General features: G+C 37.3%; 1 protein-coding gene and 1 pseudogene across 5 annotated transcripts in view; one reads left to right on the forward strand and one right to left on the reverse strand.

The window, feature by feature from the left end:
• DIAPH2 (diaphanous related formin 2) overlaps positions 1–26267 on the reverse strand; it is a 960594-nt gene that overhangs the window by 386050 nt on the left and 548277 nt on the right. The window lies entirely within an intron of this gene.
• On the forward strand, positions 484–24713 carry LOC123652451 (annotated as a pseudogene).

Below are 26267 nucleotides of genomic sequence, written 5' to 3' on the forward strand. Positions count from 1 at the left end.
AAGACTAATATTTCACAAGAACTAGAAAATTCTGGGAAATTAAAAAGAAAAAAAAAGAAAAGAAGACAGAAAAATAGACAATGGAGGGGCAAGAGGCAGGATGTGAAGGTAGAAATATCCCTAGAACAAGCTTCCATAAATGTTTGCTTGAGAAACTGGAATGTAGAATGATGACACTAGTGAATATTAGTATATATATAGCTAATATGCTAAGTGTCCCTCTTACTGTCAGACCAGTCGCTAGGATGCACACTGACCATGGTGGGGGAGGGGGGGACACAGAGGCTCAGTGCAGGAGCTGCCTTGACACACACTGGCCATTTACAGAGAAATGGCAGAGTGGACCTGGCACTGACAAAGCAACCCTCAGCTTCCCCCGCTAGCACCCCAGAGCAACACACCACCAAATCACAGCCAGCACTGCCATGGTGCAAAATGAGACCCACAGCCCAGACCAACCCAGCCCAGCCCAGCCCAGAAACGATGGCTGTGGGTGCCGGGTAATGATGTTATGTAGCAACACCCAGCTTCGACTTCCTAGCAACTAGCCTCCTTAGAGTTTCTTCAGCCCAGGAACATGACTTGTTTTATAGCCAGGTGGAAACTTTTCACACTATAACCAAACATTTCATACAGTAACCTCATCTCTCATCTCATTTGATCCTCACAGAAGTCCTGGAGTAGGTAGATAGGAGACTCGGCGGAATCCTATTTTCTTTTTATTAGCCAGGAAAAAAGAGATTTATTTATTTATTTGTTCTTTTTTATTTTATTTTTTTATTTTATTGATTTTTTACAGAGAGGAAGGGAGAGAAATAGAGCGTTAGAAACGTCAATGAGAGAGAAACATCGACCAGCTGCCTCTTGCCCACAACCAATGTATTGTACATGCCCTTGACCCAAATTGAACATGGGACCTTTCAGTCCGCAGACCGATGCTCTACCACTGAGCCAACCAGATTCGGCAAAAAAAGAGATTTAGAAAGCTTAGAAACTTGACCGAACCGAAAAGAAGTAAGAAATGATAGACCTTGAAAATGACTTCAGGTTTTCTCACTGCACAGAATATAGTCAAACACTGCTGCAATTAAATATTTTACCCTTTGTTCTCCCTGTGTGATCTACAATAATAATCTGCTCCATGTTGATATTTACAGCTGTGTTGCTGACAATTACCTGAAAGAGAAGTTGGGGTGCTTCACTGGGCTGGAAAAAGTTTAGCTAAATCACCATATTTTGGTAAAACACAGTATCCTTAGATTATATATATATATATATATATATATATATATATATATATATATATATATATATATAAAATCATCCAACAGTGTATGTGTTTTTTTAACCATGAGATGAGCTTCTTAACATTCATGACACATGCACCAACATCATTCGCTTCTATTGTCTTTTGAGGAAACAACTGTTGGTCAGCTGATTCTCATTAATCTGACAGTCTCTCAGACTGAGTCCTATAGCTCTCTAAGTGATGCAAACATTATTGGCTTGCTTCAGAATACTAAGTAGTTGTTTCTTTTCTATTTTTATTCAACTAGAAATACACAAGGCTTGGAAATACACAAAAAAATGAAAATTAGTTTTGAAAGAACCTGGTAAATGAAATAGCAAGTCCTTGACAGTCATCTTGATTGTGGTTAAGATCATAAATTGACCTGATCAAATCAAATTTAACTTAGGGAGGTGCCTAAATCAAGGGTAACAATCATTAAGTAGAAGCTACTAATTCTGTAATCTGTACACATAAATATTGTCTTAACCTACACCTGGTAAACAAAAGAACAGAAATCATGTATTCAATAGTAAGACAACTTAAATATATTTTAAAACATAGATATAGTTCATGTCCTACTACAGAATTCGCTTGAAAAAAAAGTTGGCTATTTAAATTTCTTAACATTGAATCAATTGCTAGATATGTAAAGTTTATAAGTGTAACTTAAAAGAAATGAATAAACATCCAAATGTTTCTCCTTTTTATGGACCTAGATTATTCTGATTATTCTAATCAGACACATTCTTAAAATGAGGCATATATAGAAATTTAAGCACATACATTTGGTGGGTATTAGGGAGTTTTAAATATTAAAAAAACACAATAATATGTAATTGAAGAAGGGAAATAAAATGGAAGTTAAATAGAAGTCTACTCCTTGCTTGGCTACTGCATGTTTTATTCACCATACTTGCATGCTCCCTCTATTTCCTTTCATTTGCTGAAGAAATATGCTTATTACCTAATTTATACATGTGCAGTGAGGACAAATTAGAGTATATTTCCCACATGATATGTTATGTTCTGAGTTAGATGTAACATTATTTGTATATCTATTGTATATACATTTGTATATACACATGTAGACAAGTCATAAATTGGAGAGTATACTTTCTATCTGCCATGTGCAATGCTACCCTAAAAAAATTGTTCAATACTGATATAATCCATCAATTTGCCTCATTATCAATCAATGGAAATAATGGAGCTAATACATTATAATCAATGGAATGGGTCAAATATTTTATTAAAAAGTTTTAAATTTGTACTTTCTCAATGAAAATCAGGTATGCGCCAGCTTCAAAAACATATTCTCAACATAGAAATCACATTTTGAATCACTATACAGTGAAATCTGGCCCATTTTCTATATTTTAATCTTTTGGTGGGGAGTTATTTTTTATTTCTTTATTGATTAAGGTATTACATATGTGTCTTTGTCCACCCATTGCCTCCCACCCTAACATTCAGGCTCTCACCACCCCCATTGTCTGTGTCCATTGGTTCGGCTTATATGAATGCATACAAGTCCTTTGGTTGATCTCTCCCCCTTACCCTCATCCTCCCCTACCTTCCCTTGATGGTCTGATCAATGCTTCTATGTCTCTGGATCTTTTTTCCCCCCCATCAGTTTATGTTGCTCATTATATTCCATACATGAGTGATATATGCACCCCTATGTTCATAGCGGCACAATTCACCATAGCTAAGATTTGGAAACAGCCTAAGTGCCCATCAGCAGATGAATGGATTAAAAAAACTGTGGTACAGCTACATAATGGAATACTAAACTGCAGGGAATAAGAGAAGGATAAGAGAGAAGGAAGGAGAAAGGAGAAAGCAAAAAGGAGAAAGGAGGAAGAAGAAGGGAGAAAGGAGGAAGGAGAAAGAAGAGGAGGAGGAGGAAGAGGAGGAGGAGGAGGAGGAAGAGAGGAGGAATTCTTACCATTTACAACAGCATGGATGGAACTGGAGAGCTTTATGCTAAGTGAAATAAACCAGTCAGAGAAAGATAAATATCACATGATCTCACACATTAACCATATTTTAATCTTGAAATAAGTTGTTGGTAAAGGGAATAGTGAACATTTTCTTTAACAAACATCCAGTACTAGCTCATAATTGAAGGATTTCATGTTATTTTTTTTCTTGGTAGCTCCACCACTTCTCTCTTTATTAGCATTTGAAGACATTCATTTTATGAATTTCACAACACAAGAACCATAGTTTCTTTCAACAAGTTTCTGTTAGTATCTGATGATATCCTAATGCCTACAATCTTCTGTAATATCCCACTTAGCTTTAAAACAGATAAGATGGCAGTAATACAGAACTGAGTAAAAGGTGAAACATAATACTGAAAATCCCTTTTTTATTGCTCTTTCTCTATGTACTGCAATATAACAAAGCTCCACACCCCCACACAGACATGCACGTGTGTGCAGATTTCTCTATGTGCATGGCTATTACTCTAATTCTGAGTTCCAGATTCAATGAAGTCACCAAGCTTTCCTGCCCTATGCAACTGTCACCATGTGTTTCAGGTGACTAACAGTTTCTTAAGACATCACTGGCATATTCTTTCATATGTTGTATCCCATAATTTTTTTTAAAATATATTTTTATTGATTTTTTTTTACAGAGAGGAAGAGAGAGAGATAGTTAGAAACATCGATCAGCTGCCTCTTGCACACCCCCCACTGGGGATGTGCCTGCAACCAAGGTACATGCCCTTGACCGGAATCGAACCTGGGACCCCTCAGTCCACAGGCCGATGCTCTATCCACTGAGCCAAACCGGCTTTGGCTTATCCCATAATTTTTAATAAAATGTAATCAAATCCTGCCAGGATTACTTTGTTTTTCCAAATAGAATTTCAAAATAAAATAATGGCATCATATCAAATAGTGTTTTATTAACATATGCATCTTTTATTTGCCTCCAAATTAACTAGGCAGCTACTGATAAAGGATCTTCTTCTCATAAACATGTAGTCATGTTAATAATTGCACCATGATGCCAATTCCCTTTTTTTTTTTTTTTACAATATCATGTATTAGTTTCCTTTCTATTCCATTAATACATATAACATAATATTCCAATAAGAATTGGCAAAATGGTAGGGTATCTTAAGGTTGGTACTATTTTCTATTTACTAACAATCTATTTGCTTTTAATCATTTCCCAATTTACCAATGAGACTAGTGAATTTCAATATCCAAAATACACTATGGACTATATTTATGCTTAATAGGAAAGTATAAACTTATTATGCCACCCATTATTTATGAACTGTTTAAATATATCTGGATATTACATATATTTTAACTATTCCCCAGAGTCTATAATTTGCCTGTTAATTTTGTTTAAATCTTTTTTTTTGTTCAGTATTTCTAATTGGTACATACGTAGACAGAATGGTTACCTACTAGCAGAGGTATCAGACAAGAATGCATGTTATCCCCCTATTTGTTTAATCTATATGCAGAGTATATCATACAAAAAGTGGGCTAGACTCAAAGGAAGGAGGAGTCTATATTGGCGCAAGAAATATCAGTCACTTAAGATTTGCAGCCAAAACCGGTTTGTCTCAGTGGATAGAGCATCAGTCTGCGAACTGAAAAGTCCCATTTTCAATTCCAGTCAAGGGTATGTACATTGGTTGCGGGCACATCCCCAGCAGGGGATGTGCAGGGGGCAGCTGTCAATGTTTCTCTCTCATCGACATTTCTAACTCTCTATCTCCCTTCCTCTCTGTGGAAAATCAATGAAATATATTTTTAAAAAAAGATTTGCAGATGACACCATCTTACTGGCAAGAAGTAACAATGATTTGAAATGACATCTGATGAAAGTTGAAAAGTGCCAAAGCAGGACTGCATTTAAACATCAAGAAGCCAGAAATCATGACTACCAAAGAAATACACAACTTTAACACAGACAGTAAAGATACTAAAATTTTTAAGATTTTGCTTACCTTGTTCAGTCGTCAATTCAAAAGAAGATTGCAACCAAGAAATCAACTTAAGGCTGAGACTTAAAAAGGTAGCAATGGAAGAATTAGAAAAGCTCACCAAGTACAAAGGTGTGTCATTAGAGATCAAGGCAAAAATTATCCACACTCTCATATTCCCCATTATTGTGTATGGATATGAAAGCTGGGCAGGGAATAAGGCAGATAAGGAAAAAAAAATGATTCATTTAAAATACAATGATGGAGGAGAGCTCTACAGATACCCTGGACCACCAGAAAGATGAACAAGTGGACCCTAGGGCAAATTAGACCTGAATCATTGCTAGAGGCAAAAATGATGAAATTGAAGTAGGTTTCTTTGGAAAAGACACTAATGCTGGGGGAAAATAGAAGGCACAGGAAAAGAGGAAGACCAAATATAAAATGGATTGACTCCATAATAGATGATATACACATGAATCTACTGGAGCTGAACAGGGCTGTTGAGGAGAGGGCATTGTGAATATCACTCCCTCATAGGGTTGTCCAAAATTATAGCCAACTAAATGGCATGTAATGCACAAACACTATATTTAGCAAACTTTACCTGTAATTGTCTCTTAAGATTTCATGCTTAGCAAGCTCCACCCTACCCTAATCACCTACATCTTGTTTTCATTTCTTGACAAATTTATTTTATTAACTTTTGCTTTGAAATCTATATAGTAGAAATTTATTAAGTAATGCATTCTTAAGAAAGGTAGCTCTAAAGTTTGGAAAGCGATTTTGATAGATTTAAAATAAAAATGGGCTTTTAAAACCTGAATGTGGAATCTTTCTCTTACTATCATCATTAATATGCTCCTGAATAGTGGTAAGCTATAAAATGGCTCATTTAATCACATTTAATTGAGCCTACAATTTTATACTTAATTCAGGCTTAAACTCTATAACAATACTATTTACTCTCACCCCTCCCCTCATCATGGTGTTGGAGGAAGTTACCCCAGAAGGTGGAGCCAATAAAGCATATTCAACAACTGGAAAACATTTCTAGGATACAGAAGTCTGAATAAAGGATATTTGACTAAAAATGGCATCACTTTCAGGAAAGGAAGATGAAAGATGTATTTAAGAATAATATACAAAGAGAAGTATGAGTGTGGAGCTGAGATGAGAAACAAATACAAGACTTGGAATCATATGATCTCAGGTTCTAGTCCTTGATCTGCCACTTACTAACTAGTTGTGCAATGTGCATTACTTAGATATATGAACTTCAGTTTTGTCACCCATGAAATGGGAATAACAGCACCCAGGTCCTCAATGCTATTAAGAAAAACAATCTGATAATAAACCTAAAGATGCACTAAAACCCCAAAAGAAACCACACGTTTATATATAAAATGTTTCACAAATATAAATTACTTTGATCAATACAAACTTATTTACAGATCAGGAAGGAGAACCCATCATACATGGATTTAAATTTTCCACCTGGCTTGACATCCTGGCTAATTCCAGCAGAGAAAACAAACTCACTAGGATTTCCTTGGGTCAGATAATAATTTGTGAGGATACTAAAATCCTGCTTGATAAACAGCAAAATAAAATAAATTAATGTAACATATAATTAAGTGCATTATACCAGTACCCATTCCACTCAACCCATCAGCATAAACTTCACCAGAAGATGAAATAGCTTTTCTATCACCAAAACGCAGTCAAGTACAATGCAATTGATGTCTTTCTTAAATGATACCAATGGGGAGACTACTTGATCCTAGTACAAGGACAATGCAAGCCTTCCATTTTTTTTGACAAGACAAATGTACCTTTAATCCACTCTCTCTAAAAATCAATGGCAAAATATCCTCAGATATTTAACAACACGTGTGAGCGCACAAGAAGGAAACATGTGACAATATGGATGAACCCTGAGGACACTATTAAGAGAAACATATCAGATTATAGTCTCCTATGGGATCTTCCTCTGTGCTCCTTAGCCCTACTTCCTTGTGAAGATACAAAGCGCTTTCTCAGCACCTATTTCAGCAGGAGATTTTTGAAAGAAAGAACTTCACTCACATTGCTTGAAGGAACCAATCCAACAAATATGCAACTTTTTATCTCTGTGTATAGCATCCAAGTCCACACAACATTAGAAAGAGGGGAGTACCAGACAGAGAATTAGGGAGATAAAATAAGAGGGTCTTTTAAGACTAGGACCAAAAACGTTGCATAGAGCAGGCAAAGATGCACAGTGATCCATATTCTTGGCTCCAGCTCACCCAGCTCATTCAGCTCACCTTTGATGGTAGCTCTCTTACTAGGAAGCATCCCTGGTGAGGCTCACCCCCATGCCATCCATCAGCAACTCTGAAAATGTTCTACAAGTTGTAAATATATGAAAACTTAAAACTAGCTTTAGGGTGCTTATATTTGAATTCCCACCACTCTACTGAAATAAAAGGTCCACAGAAAATTGGACCTTAAATTTTGTCCCAATCAGTGCTAGCACAACATCCTAGAATCACAAATCTCTCCATCCCCTTCCCCCCTTGTGATGAACTATGACACTAGAACTAAATACCTGAATATTTTAAGATATGGGTGCTTTGGAGACCAATGTCATCAGACTCAAAGTCTGGGCTGCAAATACTGTGAACACACATGGGATTTGCTTGAAAAACAGAGCATGTCAACGATAGCTAAGCAAGTGACTAGAGAACAAGGGATTAAATCCTAAATCTATTCTTGCTACTTTTTTTAAGATTGCAAAAGCCATTTTGATAATATCACTTTCTAACAGCACTGGAGTTTTCCTCTTGCTCCAAAACATCCATGCACAGGGCACACAACAAGGAACAGTGCCCACAATCTGCATAGGCAGTCTTTACTCTCCACGTGCTGACAATCCTGGCCTCTGCTCTTACCCTCAGAAAGCTGCAATCACCCCACCTGCCTAGTTAAGCAACTTCAATGACTTTGCCCTGCAGAGGCAGGAAACAGACTGCATGATAGCTTTAAAGGTTATATTTTCTAACAATAGATCCTACTCACTTTTCTTTTTTTTTTTCCCCTAGGCAGAGGGTATTATTATCATTATTATTATTATTAGCTGCTTTCCTTTATTTTTTTTTTCTTAATTTATCTAAGGTTTGAATTTTGTATTTTTGGCAACTTGGAACCAAACAATTTTATCTGTATAGCAATAGCAATGAGTAGTTTAACATATCATTTATAATTCTCTATCCATAAACCTGGGGACATATAGTTCTTTTATAGTATCCAGCCATTATTAACACTGGGATAGGGTGGGAGGGAAAGAGATGAGAGAGATGAAAATACAGACAGAGAGAGAGGTACAGATAGACATAAAGAGAGCACTTAAGGGCAAGTTCTTGACAAAAGTAAAACATTTTCAGAGACCCATCTCTTTTCATCTATTTTGTGTCTTGTTTCTCGGAGCCTTTTCTCTGGTTAATGTGACTCAGGGGGCCACCTCTTTCTTATGTTCTTCCAAATAACGACTCTACAGGAGCTCTAGTCCACCCCAGTTACTGATGATTCTGGGTTCACATATGACATTTTTTTTAGTTAACCTTTCTAATGACTTTTTCCCCCCTAATAGTCAGGATAATTTTTTCATGCATCTCTTTAACTTGCTTATGTACTTGAATTATATGCCCAGCTTTTCTTTTTCTAGAGCTACAAATTCCTAGCTTTCCACTGGCACCTTGTCCAGCCGATGGAATTCAAAACCGGATTACTAGTAAATGTAAATGTTGGTGGCAGTTTCAAAACAAGAAACACAAATATGCAAAAGCTACAATCCTTTTATACAACTCTATAGAGGGAATGCTTTCCATGCTGCACGATGTGCCATATATGTGCTTCTATTACCATAATAAAACACTTTGAAATTATTTTTAAAGTATGCACATATGAATGTAATTAAAATGCTCGGTAGCATTGTGAATCCAAAGTATTTGAGAGAACAACCTGGTTGCTTTTACTGAAAAACTAACTTCTGTCTGTTATTAAAGTTAAGCAGAGCAAAGAACTCAATTAATTTCATTCCTGTGGTGGTTAAACTATGAAGTCATATTGAACAGTCTGAAGTTAAAATCAGTTAAAACAGTATAGCAAACTTCCAGTAATTCTTCAACATATAAGTTAATCTAATTCCCCTTTCCCTTTAATCCATAAAACAGGAAGAAGCCATTTTTTTCTGACATTCCCAGCTATTTATTCAGTATAGACTAGTGTCTGTTGCTTCTGCTTCCTCCATTCCTGCTCATATAATGTAAACCCTTCCAATTTGTCTTTAACCTGTTAACCGAGCAGGACGTATAAATACGTCAAACGTAAACAATATAGGTTTCGCCCTCAAACGGGTGGGACGTATATTTCTGAACAACAAAGGTATTAGTCATCCATACATGTCTGGAAATGAATTTAAGACACAGAAGGAATCAGTATAATTTCGCTAGTGAGAGTGATGGACGTGTTCAACAAGAATTGTTTTGGAGTTAACACATGGCTTACTGAATAAAGGGTATAGGATTTACTTAGATAATTTCTATATGTCAATTCATTTGGCTGAACTCTTGTGCCAAAACAATACAGACATTGTTGGAACAATGAGGATAAACAGAGTCGGAATCCCCAGTGAAATAAAAACAAAAAAATTACAGAAAAATGAACATATAGTAAGATTCAAAGATAAACTTATGGTTTTAAAATGGAAGGATAAAAAAGACATATTGAAGCTCAGTTTTATTCATAATGACGAAAAGACAATGATTGAAAAGAGAGGAAGAAGGCAAGAAAAACCGAATGTTGTCCTGGATTATAACAAGAATATGGGCGGTGTAGATTTGGGAGATGGAGTTATGGTGGCCTACACGACTGCCCGTAATAGGGTAAACATTTTTATAAATTTTTTTTTTCTATGATTAATTGCTATGTGCTGCTTCAATGCATATATTATATACAAAAAAGATACAGGTCATTTGGATTGATTACACTTTTTGATAGAGTGTGTACAGAAATTGGTAGATAACAATGTAGTGAAAACCCACCCAAAGACATCAACAACAGCTCTACATCTAAACCATCACGCTTACTTGAAAGGCATTTTCCAGAAAAAATGAAAAGTGATATAGGAAAAACTAAATCCAGGAAATGCCGAGTTTGCTACAAAAAAGGTGTTAGGAAAGAATCTACATACTGGTGTCCAGATTGTAAAGTAGCACTATGTATCAACAATTGTTTTATTTTTTTTAAATATATTTTATTGATTTTTCACAGAGAGGAAGGGAGAAGGATAGAGAGTTAGAAATATCGATGAGAGAGATACATCGACCAGCTGCCTCTTGCACACTCCCCATCAGGGATGTGCCCGCAACCAATGTACATGCCCTTGACCTGAATCGAACCTGGGACCTTTCAGTCCGCAGACCTATACTCTATCCATGGAGCCAAACTGGTTTCGGCTGTATCAACAAGTTTTAAAATATATCACACGAAAGTTGAGTTTTGAATTTTTACATCTATATTTTAATTTTTTAAACTCAATATTTCTATTTTATTTGTGTGCTTTTGTTTATTGTTCTGTAATTGTTAACTTTTTATATTTTTATTGTGTATGGAAATAAAAATATATTTTTTTGTAATCTTTATAATTTTTTGTAAAATTTATAATTTTTTAATTCGATGTTTCCATTTTTTTGTTGATATTCTTTTCTATTTGTAATTTTGTATTTTCCTTTCTGCTTTATATATAAATAAATGAAAAAATATATATTTCACAGTCTTTTCATTTATTTTAAGTATAAATAAAAAAATAATAATATGAAATTACATCCTCCGGGCGTGACGTACTGACACGTCCTAGTGAAAGAGTATGTGCCCGTTATATGTTGCATAATTAAAAAGGGAACTTTCCAGTTAACAGGTTAATATGCTCCCAAACCTATTCTATGGAAGGGCTAAAATAAATATGTCAACACCAAACTTGAAGGCCTGACCTCAGTGTATACTTTTCAACTTCTTATGGAAGTCAATATTGTTTTACTCCCTGCTGTTCTTAAAAAAAACACTTGCTAGCTTTGGCTCCTGAGATAGGGCATGAGTTTTGTTTTTTCTCCATTTTTTTTTAACACTCCCTTGGCAAGTTCTTTTCAACCCCCATTCTAAAGGTAGGCATTATTCTCCCAAGATTTTATCTGTAAGCCCTTCCTCTTCTGCTCCAAACAGTCTTCTTTGTTTTCACCTATTATCTTTTTAATACCTACCAAATATTTCTAATATTTAACACCTATCAAATATTTCTAACTGTATGCTTACAATCGCCCAAGGTATGTTAACACCCTTATAAACCCATCATTTTAATTCTGCTCCCTTACTCCAGCAGATATCACTCCTAACTCCTTGTTTCCAAAATGAGTACCAACTTTCAGCTATCTTGGAAGGAAGCCTTTACTTATTATCTGATTCTTTTTCTCTTCTCTTATATTTTGTCAATTTCCCATTCTACCACTGGTCTGTTTACTTCATTCACATTATTATACCACATCTCATGTGGAAGACAATAATAACTACTTAATTGTTCTTCAATCCCTACCCCTTTCTCTGATACACTCTCCATTTCTATCAGATTAAATGACAGTTTATGCCCTTACTCCCTGGTTTTACAGAATGGTAATCTCTACTACATGAATGTGACTTGAACCAAAGTTTAACCACTCAGAGTTGCCTTTGGGGGATAATGATTTTTAGCTGTTTATTTTGAAACAAAAAGCGGAAAATACCTTTGACCCTCCCCTTCTTGCCTAAAAGATTCTTATCTAAGAGATTCAGATTTCTCCCTACTTTTAGAAGAAAATTTTAGGATGTTGCCTTAGCCTAATTTGAATTCAATGTGGTAAATAGGAGCGCTTAGGGCAGGGGCCAATTAGCCCACTGCTTCTGAGTTGTCTAATAAGAGCTGTCCTGACATGTGTGTTCTGCTCTCCCTCAAATATTTGAAAATCGCCCATTCTCACTTCTGAAATATTCCCACGCCTGTTCCCCCTCCACTTTCTGCTTTTTCCAAAATGTTATATGTACCCAGTGTTGCTTGAATGTCTTTGGAATTGTCATGTGTATATCAATTCCCAGTGCACATGTATTAAATATTTGATATTGCCTTTTAAATCTATCTCTGTTAATTTGATTATTATCCCAGCCAGAACTTAGAAGGTGGGAGAAGTATAACCATGCAGAAACTTCATTTCTTTAATATGACTTTTTACTTTATTTCCTTTTGTTTCAAATTGGTCCCATCCAGCACCCCACTCACCCACCTTCTTCTCCCTTGCAGGACCACTCCCTTAATCATTAAGCTCTCAGGAGTACCAGACCCTGGTCAGCATTAAATAATCTTGGGTTGATTCATTACAGAGACAGTTTCAATCAACCTAAAGATAATGTCTAAGCCTCAGTTGTGTTTCAGCTAGAGATACAGAAATGTGGACTGACTCCACCCACCACACCCTTATGAAACCAGATAAAGTGATGCTATGGCTGACATCAGGACCAAATGCAATGACCAACTACCCCCTACCCTAAAGTTGACCAATCAATAGAGACCACAGCCTTAACTCCACCATGATTATTGAATTTCCCCCCTATATTACCTATTCCATAGAAGCCAATGGGGAGCCAAGTTTTTAAGCACAAGTACACCTATGACTTTGGGATTGGTGCCATTTCCTTAAAAATTAACCTTTCCTTTCTTTGCTATAAGCTCCTGTTGGTGTTTCAATGGACTTTAATATGTGCAGGCAGATGGACACCTTTAGTCCAGTAACAAAACTATAAATATTTTTTAGCCTCCACAAATGCCAAGGTGGAAGGTAATCATGTTGCATAGTTACTATTCTATTAAATCTGTATGGGAAAAAGTCACAAAAATGTAATTAGAGTGGGATCATGCAGACAGGATGAAGTCATTCCTGGTAACAATCACCTTGAATGTCTTTCATTCCAGAAACAGAAACAGAGAGCAGGCCTTAGGTAGTCAGGCAAGAGGCCATAGCTTCTTTTGGCCTGTATTCAAGTGTCATCATATCCAGGATGATTATCAAATGACATTTAAAATGTGAAAGCAGACCAAAATAGTGGATATGAGGTGTCAAGGAAAAGCCTCTCATTCATGTGGAATGGGTCCATAGGGACAGGGGTATTAGAATCCTATACTTTGGAAGCCTGTTGGTTTGGATTTCTTATACCTTCTCTGATTTTCCCTGAACAAACATTTTGATTAAAGTGTCAATGTTTTTCAGTTGTGTTAAAGAAAATAAAGCATCCCAGGCCTGCCTCATGCTTGGGTTTAGATAACAAAATGTATCCACAAACTTATAAAACATCATGCTAAAAATCAAGAAGTAGCATGGATTATGTAACTGATGCCAAATTTATTTTAGAATATATTTTTATTGATTTTAGAGAGAGAGAGAGGAAAGGAGAGGAAGAGAGATAGAAACATTAATGAGAGAGAAGCAACAACATCTGTACAGCGCCCCAGTGGGACTGAGCCAGAAATCGATGCATGTGCCTTGACTTAGAATCGAACCAGTGACATCCTAGTGCATGGGTCAATGCTCAACTACTGATGTCAAATTACTGGCAATCGTTTTTTAGAGAAAATCAACTGGAAGGTACATCCATAGAATATTTTTATTTCATGTTGGCTTTGGGCAAATTATCTCCACACCACAGTGAAAAAGAAAAAAAGACATATGGGCAGGGTAACAATACAATTATGTAGGTTTTAATTTGATTGAAAAATTAAATTTAAAAGTCTTAATTATTATATTGGTGTTGTCTCGGCAGGAGATTTCTGATACTTAGTCTCAGGCATTTATTCTCACTCCTATCTCTTTAAACATATCAATGACACAGAAAATATTTGAAATATATTTGTTAAATGTACAAACCTAAAAGGATTCTAATATAACAGATGACAGAATCAAGGTTCAAAGACTTAGTAACAGGTAGCAGTGCTAAACTGCAACCAAACAAAATTAAATTTAACAGGGATAAAAACAAATATTACAGGTAGTTAAAAAAATAATTGCACAGGATCCAGGATTTGAGATAATCTAACTTGACTGTGGTTTATAAAAAATTAGAGTGAGGATTCCAGTGGACTACAAAAATCCACATGTGCCTCCAGCAAGGTAAGATTACCATAAAAGCTAAAAATCTTAGTGTCATCAATACTATAAAATGAGAACCTATACTCTAAAATTTTGACCTTGAGCTTGAAAGATGTGTGGAAAAAAAGTAAAAGAAAGGCATATTAAAGTAATACTGAGATATAACTTTATATTTGTCAGAGTAGCAAGATATAAAAGAATATAGTGTCCAGTGTTGCACGCATATGAATGGTACTTGTCTTATGTAGTTAATAGTAGTTTCCATAGACACACCCTTACTCAAAACAATCTGACAAATGATACAAATAATATTTTAAAAGTATATTTTCTTAGGTACCAAACTTTTTTCCTATATTTATTCTGAGGAAATATACAGACAAGTGTGTGCATAAAATAAAATACAAAAAATAAAGATTTGACCTTTAAATGTATAATATATAAGGCAATGTATTCTGCAAAGAGCAGATTCATTTGGACTATTAGGTTAAATAATGTTGAATGACATTTTAGGATGGTCACTGACAAGTTACAATAAATGAGAAGGGGAGGAACCAACATTCTGGAGGGGTCAACAAATAAGGAATGGTCAATAAAACTAGGATTATGTGCTTTACAATAGGAAAGTACCATGGAAAAGTGAACAAAATAAAAAGAGCTTCCAATATTTGAATCACTGTTAGGAAGAAGAGGTAAATCTGGGATTCCATATTCTCCCCTCAGGGCAGAATTGAGTGAGAGCTCACAGGAATACATCACAATTCAGTGTGAAGAATATATTATTAATGGAATGGGAGCCCACAGAAAGTAAAGAATTCCACAGAAAGTAAAGAATTCTATGTCACTGAGCATTTCTCTCTCAGGGGTGTTATAGAAAGTACTGCTGCATTCAAAAAAGAGATTAGATTAGATGATCCTCCAAGGTCCCATGACAACAAACAAGATTTCATTATTCTAAGAAACAAGTGTTACCCCAGATCATAAGAGAATCACAGCTTCAGAGTTTTCTACAATTTTTCAATCTACTAGTCATTCAGAGTATTACAGTTTAGATATTGTGCAAATAAGATTCCTGACTGCCTCAACATTAGTAATATAGTGTTTTGAGTTCATTTGCCAATCATAATGATTGGTCTCACTGAGTCATTATATGCTTTAACCCAATCTCCCTGTTCCCAGAGGCCCTTTTGTAAAATGGCTAGCTGGATTTAGAATTTTAGTTTAGGATTGTGGAGTACACCTAGTCTCATGTAGAACTAAGGAACAAAACCAATCTCATTAGACTATGAGGTAAATAGGTAAACTTGCTGCTTTAAAAGCATTCTCCCACACCCTGCCTGCATGGCTCAGTGGTTATGCATCAACCTATGAACCAGGAGGTCATGGTTCGATTCCCAGTCAGGGCACATGCCTGGGTTGAGGGCTTGATCCCCGTGAGGGGAGTGCAAGAAGCAGCCAATCAATGATATTCTCTCATCATAGATGTTTCTATCTCTCTCTCCCTCTTCTTTCCTCTCTAAAGTCAATAAAAACAAAACAAAAACAAATAAAAGCTTTCTCCTACTACTCTGTGATATGAATATATATGGATGCATGAGTATGCATATAATAAGTATTTGTGCAAGTATATAGAAGTGACATGACACAGTAAGAAAATGAAGGAGAAGGAAAAGAAGAGAGAAGTGATAAAATAGTCATATGAGATATAAATCATTGTCTACAACTAAGACAAGCTGCTAGCAGGTTTCCAAATGGAAAAAAAAGAGGAAAGCCCTTGTTTGTCAATGACGGCAAAACACAAGAGCAAAAGGGAAAAGGAGAAAATAAAAAATCATGGTCCTGGTGACAGAAAACTCAACAGAGAGGCAATAATCTGAGCTCCGTGGAATTATGATTTATTCCAACCTAACCTTATTTCATGATAATCATCTCATTATTTGGCTACAATTAAAAATATGGGTCAAATAAAATTTCTGAAGCTGGGAAGTTTCACCTGGTGAGGGGTTATAGCACTACAAATCAACAGAAGCCAGAAAGAAGTTAATTGTGCGTTGGCAAATTACATTTTGCTTCTCATTAGTATTGGAAGATTAGTGCGTTTGGTTCCATACCAGAGAACCTACAAAATACAAATAATGTCCATTTCCTTTCTCATTTTTTTCTGTTGTGCACACAGCACATATTTATCTTAATGAATACACGGCTTTTTAAATGATAGCTGTAAAACAAAAGAGCGCTATTTGCATTTCAGAGTAATCAGTAATATCCAGCTTGAAATTTGTCCAGAGCTAAAATGGTGCTAAAGAGAATCTATTGATCCGCTTAAAATCTGAAATTATGGCTTTAAAATTCTGCTACAAAATGATAAAAAATGCTTCATGCATTTGATATTAAAATTTATGATAGACCCAGTTTAAAATTATGAAAGAAAAAATAAGCAGTGTTAGCCTTTTGAAAAGACTACAATCTACACAAATTTGAACTCATTTTATTATCACCCAGGACCTACTTAAACCCTTACAATCCTCTCTCTGTCCTTTCCACTCTCCTGCAATTGTCCTGGCAGCATCTGCAACATGATCAAGGCCAAGAAATCCAAAGACCTACTTTTTCTTCTCCAACTCACTTGTTTTCTCTTTATTAATTTAAGTAGTTGATTAATCCCTTCTTCCTGAAGTTTCTCCTCCATGGACTTTCTAAAGACTGCTTTAGAATAACCTCCCCACCCAGTTTCTCTAAGTTTTCCTTCTAGCAACTATTACTTCTGCACTCAAATGAGGTGTTCATCAAAGTTCTCCCCTTGGCCTTCTTCCTTTCTTATACACTCTATTGATCTCTTTTAATCTCATAATTTTAATCATTTCCTTTGTTGGAGTACCTATAAAAATAGGTATTTATTGATACCCATTCAAACCATATATGTTCTTCTCCCTACTAGACAACTATAGCTATATACTCAATCTATACTTTAAATCAGAAAAATTCACAAACAATATTTCCCCAAACAGGATCCTTCCTATGAACTTACTACTTTCTTATTTAAAAACAACAACTACTATCACTATTCAGCAAGTTATTCTGGCTCAAAATTGTCTTTGATCTTATCTTCCCCCATGCAAAAAAAAAAAAAAATCAGGTGTGTTAAACTATCTTCCTGGATTATGACTATTGCCATAAACAAATATTTCCTCCTTTAGGTTTTTTCCCCATTCACTTTATTCATATTTGTCAGATCAGTTTTCTCAAAACCATCCACTGTTACTTAAAATTATTCAGTGGCTCCCCTACTGCCTTATAAATAAAAGCAAATGCCTTAAAATTGCATTCAAGGATGTTCTTGATATAGTCTCAAAATTCCTCCCAGCAGAATTTCCCTAATTACTTTAAACATGTCCTATGTTTGGCCAAGATAGACTACTCCTCAAATATACTCTGCACGTTCTTGCATGTTGATATAATTTGTTCTTTCTACCTTGAATTCCAACCTCTTCCCTCCCCCTATTTTATTTAGCCCCACAGGCTATACCAAGATTTCAACCTGCTGGAGTCCCACCAAGAATTTCAGCACTTCCATGAAGCTTCCCAAGGCCCCCAGTTAGAATTTGCTCCTACCTTCTCTGAACTCCCAAAGTATTTTATGCTCTGAATTTCAGGATAAATTTTCATTGTTGAGGATAATGACAAATGATAGCAAATAGTGAGAGGCAAAGCAAATGGTTAACGGATGACGCACGTCCATAAAAGAATGTTAATAAATGTTCCACAATTATTTTACAGAATATTACATATTAATATGATCTTTTTATAAAAATAAATTGACAGCATATTATTGGTAGCAATCTATATTATATAAAATGCAAAAGTACTTACATACTTGTAAAAGACTACCATTATCATAGTAACTAAAAGTAGGATTTGGATGAAAATATGGCAGGGAAGGCCTTTGCTAAAAGCACACACACAGAGCTTGGCATCACCACAAGAGTATAGCTTCCCATGAAACCAATAAATACTTAACACATATACATAAGTAACTCCACCACAACCACTAACACCGTTTTACAAGGTACATGATAGAAGCTGGGTTAATTTAAAGCAGAGCGAAGTGAAATACAGCAGGGTAAAGAGAAATACAGTACTACCACAGGGTTGCTAAATCATTATCCTGAAAAGTTATGAATATACTAGTTTTTAAAAATTAGTAGTGACAAACATTAATACCAAAACAATCTTCTTTCTTTCCCATATCTTAAGACATTATAGTACCATTGTATACTTTCTGTGTACCATTCTCTGAGAAAGCCCTAAACATATCTGGACCATTTCAGGAAAATTGGTCAATAAACAGAAGAAGAAAATGGGGTACAAATGAATACTTTCTTATCGCTTTTTTGTTCTGAGTATTAATTTCAAAGTCAGATAAGTCAATAAGTTTGGTGAGAAAACTGAAGCCAGCAAAATATAAAGAAATTCAAATATACAGAGTCAAGCCAGTCAGGAGGAAGCATAAGCAAGTGGACAGAACACTGGAATATGATGAGATCTAGGTTTTAATACTACCCAAGCCACTTTATCATATGTGATAACTGACAAGTTATTGAAACCCCAAGGGCTCAGGTTCCTCATCTGTAAAATAAGTTTGGACAGCAAAACACCTCCACCCAATTCCAGAACAAATAGTACATATATGATATAGGATTCCTATAGACAGGGCCACACCCAGTTTTTTAAGGACTGGAAACTGCCAGAAGACTATAAAAGTAGCTGTATTGGGCAGTGCTGGAATCTAAATTCACGTCTATTCAACTAACATAATTTAATGCAATAATCACTAATAAGAGACATTTCTATGGCAAAATGTATGCTAAGAGAAAGAAGAGCATAAAATAAAAACTGAAGATAAAGCGGGAAATGGATGAGAAAGGACTCTGAAGAAAGGACAGTTAAAAAACGAACAATAAAGTAGTTATCCTGGGTTAATGATTCCTGTAGCTAAGAGAAGGAAGGAAACCCTTCTTAAGAACACTGTGTGCAGAGTAAGAAAAGAGTTCTTTTTTGGTGCTGAATGGCAGGAATCCCTAGAGAAAGAACCTCTCATTATCATGTCACTTAATTATCCAGGGTTTCCTATTTTTCCTTGCAACTCCCTCAGCCTTGAGGTGTGGTAACTCATAGAGCAAATAACATACAGACACCAGTAAGCACTCCATTTGGTGACACTTTCTGAACATACTTTTGAAGGAGAACTCCACCAATTGTTCTATAAAGTAGACAAATGTTTCACAAATAAACATCAAAGAAGATATGTTGTCAGTTAATTTACATAGCCATCCTATACCTGGAAAGTAACTGACTTTTCACCCATCTTCAGTCTGTAAAAATATTTTTAGTTAAGCTGGCACTAATCTTTGCAGTCTTGTCAAATGCTTAAAATGAATTTACCCAAGCAAGTAGCATCAGGCTAAACTAATCACAGGCAGTTGTCAGCTATTTTACTGTAAATCGTCAGTAGAAATGACCAAAGTTGGGGGGAAAGTTGAAAAAGGCACTTATTCTAACCCAACCAGTACTTTAATACAAACACAGTAATTAGTCTCCATGCAGGTTGACACCAGTGTTACAAATAATATAATTTGCCATGCAGGTCCCAGCACTCTGCCATGCTAACTAGTGCCAGCATAATTAAGAAGGTGGTTAAAAGATTTTACAAATAGAGAATGGAAGAATGCATCCTTCAAACATTGCTCATGAATTTCCTAAAAGCAGGGCTTGGAAAACTCTTGTTTTTTGTTTTGTTAATTCTCCCATAAGGGTATTTTTCCATTGATTTTTAGAAAGGGTGAAAGAGAGAGAGGAAGGGGGGGGAAGAGGGAAAGAGGGAGAGGGGAGAAAGAGAGGGAGAGAGAGAGAGAGAGAGAGAGAGAGAGAGAGAGAGAGAGAGAGAGAGAGAGAGAGAGAGAGATTAGTTGCCTTTGCACAAGTCCCAACCACGGTCAGAGATAGAGCATGCAACCAAGGTACATGCCCTTGACCGGAATCGAACCTGGGACCCTTTAGTCCATAGGCTGACACTCTATCCACTGAGCCAAACCTCCTAGAACAGAAGGGCAAAATATTTTTTATATTTCTTTCTACCCTTTTGATTTCACTGGTCAAAAACACATTCTATTTTCCTGTCAGTCAGTATAGAGCTATGGCACCATTGTGACATTACTTAAATGTTAATATAAAATGAATGCCCATTAGATACCAGAGAAATAGAACAAGACATTTAGTTTTCAAGGAAATGTAAATGATTCTCTCCCACAATGATGTAAAAGATGATTACAAAATAGAAGCCTCAAGCATGTTATATCTGTTTTTAATCTTGTGGAAATAGGTTCATAATGAGGTGTGTCCACATGACTATCTTGAGTAGCCATAGGATTCTGTGTATTAACAATATTTTTTCATTCAAATGGCCAAAAGCTGTGATGGCTAGACTTCTTCAGAATATTCAAAATAGGTTCCTTTCCTCACTTCCTTTCCTCCCTTCCTCCCTCCCTCCCATAAATACAGTACATGCTAGTATAATAAGTAACATATCCTAACTGTAATACTAGAATAGTCCTCCCTAAGTCACTGTTCCAGGGGGGTGGGGGGGAAGGAAGGGGCGGAGCACCCCAAAGATGATGGTATCTGCAAATGGTTCAGGTACTTGCCCATAATAAATGTTCTCAAGAAATTGTTCTAACTTGGAACTTAAAAAACAGGATCAATCTAAAATAATTAAAATAATGCAAAGGAATAAAGTATATGCAGTTTTATTAATTGTTCTTTTAAATAGACACATACTCTTAGAAACCTAACTCCAGGAATCAGGTCTCTGAAGACTTACACGTTAGGATAAATCATTTTTAAACATCTTACTGTTTCCTGGGAAAACAGCTTTAGAGGTCTAGAGAAATCACATTATTTCATGAAAGAGTTTATGAATACCTTTTCCCCATTTTCAAAGATAACTAAAGATATTTTAATCTAAGGTCCTACCATGGTTAGGAGCCCTTCCAGGACAAAATCACAATGCATATACCCATCAACAATTCTTATAGTAGTATCCTCCTTCCTAACATACAGGGGAATCACATCTTAACACCCAGGGATATTCCTCTCATTTACCCTCTGGGGTCTAAGACTTCATTTCAAAACTTTATACTGTCTTTGACTATCACTGGAAATGTATGCAAGTCTCTCCAAGTTCCAGTTTCTTCATTTATAAAATGAGTGAAATAATAGTATTTTACCTTGGAGAGTGTGGGTGTGAAGTATAAAGGAGATAATGCATATAAAAACTTATATTGCCATATAATAAACTAGTGGCCTAGTGCACGAAATTTGTGCATGGGGGTGGAGGGAGGAGTGTCCCTCAGTCCAGCCTACACCTGCTCCCATCTGGGACCCCTAGAGAGATGTCTGACTGCCAGTTTAGGCCCTATCTGAGAGTCTCACAACCCAGGACTGCTGGCTCCTAACTGCTCACCTGCCTGCCTGCCTGCCTGATTGCCCCTAACCACTTTGCCTGCCAGCCTGCTTGTCCCCAATTGCCCTCCCCCACTGGCCTGCTCGCTCCCAACCATACCCCTGCTGATGTGCTCATCCACACCTGCCCTCCCTGCTCATCTGCCCACCCCCAGTCCAACCCCCCACTCCCGCACTGGCCTGATTGCTTCCAACTGCCAACTGCCCCCCCCTAGCTGATCACCCCCTACTTCCACCCCACCAGCCTGATCACCCCCACCCCACCCCCCATGGCCTGATGACCCACAAATGCCTACCCCTCTTGGCTTCTAACCATCTCTGCCTCAGCCCTGTCACCATGGCTTTGTGCAAAAGAACATTCAGAAGGTCTTCTGGAAGGCCTCTCAGTCTAATTAGCATATTACCCTTTTATTAGTATAGAAAGAGGCCTGGTATACAGGTGGGGGCCGGCTGGTTTGCCCTGAAGGGTGTCCAGATAAGGGGGGGTTCCCTTGGGGGTGGGGCAGCCTGGGCAAGGGGCCTGTGGTGGTCTGTGGGCTGGCCATGTCCCCATTAGTGTGGGGTCGCCACTGGGGATGGTGCCAGCCTGGGCAAGGGGCTGGGGCAGTTTTTGGGCCAGCCATGCCCCCATGGGGTGAGGGTCCCTGCTGGGGAGGGGGGTGCCAGCCTGGGTGAGGAGCTGATGGCTATTTGCAGGCTGGCCATGTCCCCCTAGCTGGGACCCTCACCCTCATAGTGGTGTGGACAGCCTGGATGAGGGGCTGAGGGTCTTTTGCAGGTCACTCTCAGTGTCCAGCCTGGGCTACTGAAGCCTCCTGCCTGCTCAGGCCAGCTCTGTGGCCACCACCCACAGGCCCCTCCTTTGGGTGCCAGCCCAGGTGGGCGGGAAGTTTGGCTCCCTCCAACACAAGTGATGACCTAAGCCTCCTGCCTGCTCTGGCTGGCTCTGTGGCTGCCTCCATCTTTGTCACTCTAATTTGCATACTCACTCCTGCTTGGCTGGTGACATCAATTTACATATTTTACACATGCAAAGTGACATCAATTTACATATTTCCCTTTTATTAGTGTAGATGCTTGATAAATGCTACTATCACTCTACTGTTCAACACTCTTATTGTAGCTACTATTAAACTTCTTTTCTCACTTTTTAAAAATACTCCTAAGAAGAATACTTAGGATTTTATATACTCAATTCAGCATTCTCATAGTTGCCAAAAAGATATACAAATTAAATTTAAATATTTTAGAGAATTTTATAAGAAAAACTTACATTTAAGGGATTATATATTAAATATGCCATGCATTGTAATAGCGTAACTGAGCAAATAAAAATCACATAAGGCCCTGGCAGGTGTTGCTCAGTGGTTGGAGCTTCTGTCCAAGCACTGAAGAGTTTTAGGTTCAATTCTTTTGTTGTTGTTTTTTAAATATATTTTATTGATTTTGTACAGAAAGGAAGGGAGAGAGATAGAGAGTTAGAAACATCGATGAGAGAGAGTCATCAATCAGCTGCCTCTTGCACACCCCTACTGGGGATATGCCTGTAACCAAGGTACATGCCCTTGACCGGAATCGAACCTGGGACCTTTCAGTCCCCAAGCCGACACTCTATCCATTGAGCCAAATCGGTTTTGGCTAGGTTAAATTCTTGGTCAAGGGCACATACCTGGGTTGCAGGTTTGATACCAGTTCCCAGCTTGGACTTGTGCAGGAGACACCCAATGGAAGTGTCTCTCTCACATTGATGCTTCTCTCCCTCCCTCCTTCCCTTCAACTTTTTCTAAAACTCAATGGAAAAAATATCCATAGGTGAGGGTTAACAAAAACAAAAACAAAACAAAACAAAAAAAAAAACAAAAAAGAAGAAGAACACACACACACACACACACACACACACACACACACAAATCCCATAGGGTAGAAAGCATGTTTCAGCACTGGCATGGTCTTTGGGGATACAGTAATAAAATAAAGTTCAATGAAAGAAGCAGCAGTGCACTCTGAGGTCCCAGATCTGTCTCTTGCTTCAACAGTGTTTGGACGGAACAGACCCAGGGATGCTTGTTCTTCCAGCCTCCAGCATCTCAACCAGTCACCACCTTCAACACCACCTAGGGGACCAGCCGACAGTTTTTTTTTGTGTGTGTGTTTTTTCTACCTTAACGCCTCATTGTTGAACAACTATAAGCTCCCAAAGTCATCATAATTATTTCACCTAGGTGGAGGCTTCAGTCAACTGCCTGATCAACATGCACCTGCGGGCCTCCTACACCTACCTCGCTCTGGGCTACTATTTCGACCATGAGGATGTGGCTCTGGAGGGTGTGGGCCACTTCTTCTGCGAGTTGGTGAAGAAGCATGAGAGTGCAGAGCATTTCTTAAAGTTGCAAAACAAGTGAGGCGGCTGCGTTCTCTACCAGGACATGCAGAAACCTATCCAGGATGACTGGGCCAAAAAGCAGGATGCCATGGAATCTGCCCTAGCCTTGGAGAAGAGCCTGAACCAGGCCCTTTTAGAGCTGCAGACCTTGGCTTCTACCCATGCAGACCTTCATGTTTGCAACTTCCTGGAGAACCACTTCCTGGATGAGGAGGTGAGACAGATCAAGAAGATGGGTGATCACCTAACTAACATCTGCAGGCTGGCCGGCCCCCAGGCTGGACTGGGCAAGTATCTCTTCAAAAGGCTCACCCTCAAGCAGGATTAGGAGCCTTTGGAGCCCAGAAACTTTTCAGAGGCTCCCCCCCGCCACACACACACACACACACACACACACACATCCCCCTGGGGTCTCTGGCTTTTACCTGAGCCTCTTCCTGAAACTACTAGCCATTCTTTTAACCACCCTGGAGCCCTCTCCCATGCATCAGACCAAATGAAACAATAAAGCTTTTTGCAGAAAAAGAAAAAAGTTCAACGAAAGAGACTGTTTTATGATATTGAAGGAAGCCTACTTGGAAGAGGTGGCAACTTAATTAACCTAAAATTATGGATGGGATATCGACTTTCAAAGTCTTGGATCCAAGGAGTAGAATAATAGAAAGCAATTCAGTTCTTCTGGAGTACATGTCCCTTAGTGGGATATTTTAGGAGACAATTTGAAACTAGACAACAGTGATTGTATTTTGATTCTTAAGAAGCTGTATGATTAGTCCTATACAGAACCAGTTTTAAAAAAAGGGTCCCTGTCAGGCATATCTGTTAAACTCTTCATTTGATCCCTCTTTTTAACATCTAAAATAATATTTTAAAACCAACAACTTTATTTTCTCTCCTGATTTTTCAAGCAATGCATTCTTACTAGGGAATATTAAGTGGTTATATAAAATGAGAAGACCATTATATCTGACTTATTAATGTTTTAGCACATATAATGTTCAAAAAGGAGGAAGGGAGATGCAGATATTTCTGTAAACAGAAGTGATAGCCAAGTTATTTGGCCTTTTGTAAATGTGGAGAATACTCCTGATTCAGTTCCTAAGCAACATCAACATCAACATCAGGTAAAATGCTGTCTACATGGACCCTTTTGCTGAACATGAAAGCTATAGAGTACAAGTACTTCAAGGTCAAGAAAATAAAATGTTATAATTTGTTTTCAGAATAAAAGAATCCTCTCCAATTGATTTCAAAATATTTTAATAGTAGAAATCTAATTCAAAGCTTGTATTCCATAAACTACCATTATAAAAATAGAAATTAAAGTTTCTCAACTACAATACACACACACACACACACACACACAAAAAAAAAACAACACATGGGGCTGTGTTTGCAGACTGCATAAAAAGTTTACATTTACATGCATAAGATATGTAGTATAACAAACATATGGGTGGGGCCTCTTCTGCCCTCCTCCCTACTATCTGCTGCTGGATAGTTCTCCTTTTTCACTGGAACCCTTTTAACTGTTGCTATGGAAAAAACTCCTGCTAAGCCCTCTATTTGTATGACATTGTTCCCAGACTGACCACCATCAGAATAGTTCACTTTTGGATACATTCCAATGGATTAATAGTCTAAATCTTTAAGACTATGTCAAAGCCTATTTTTATATATTCACTATCAGTTGCTACACTACCATTAAAAATCATGAAAATGTTTAGTGAAGGGGAATGATAAACATGATGTATTGTTATGCAAGAAAAGCATAGCAAATATATAAACATTGTATTTTGCATTTTTTAAAAAATATATTTTATTGATTTTTTTAAAGAGAGGAGGAGAGAGGGATAGAGAGCTAGAAACGTCCATGAGAGAGAATTATCGACCAGCTGCCTCTTGCACACCCCC

This window comes from Pipistrellus kuhlii, unplaced genomic scaffold (genome assembly GCF_014108245.1).
Source record: "Pipistrellus kuhlii isolate mPipKuh1 unplaced genomic scaffold, mPipKuh1.p scaffold_m20_p_16, whole genome shotgun sequence".
NCBI lineage: Eukaryota > Metazoa > Chordata > Mammalia > Chiroptera > Vespertilionidae > Pipistrellus > Pipistrellus kuhlii.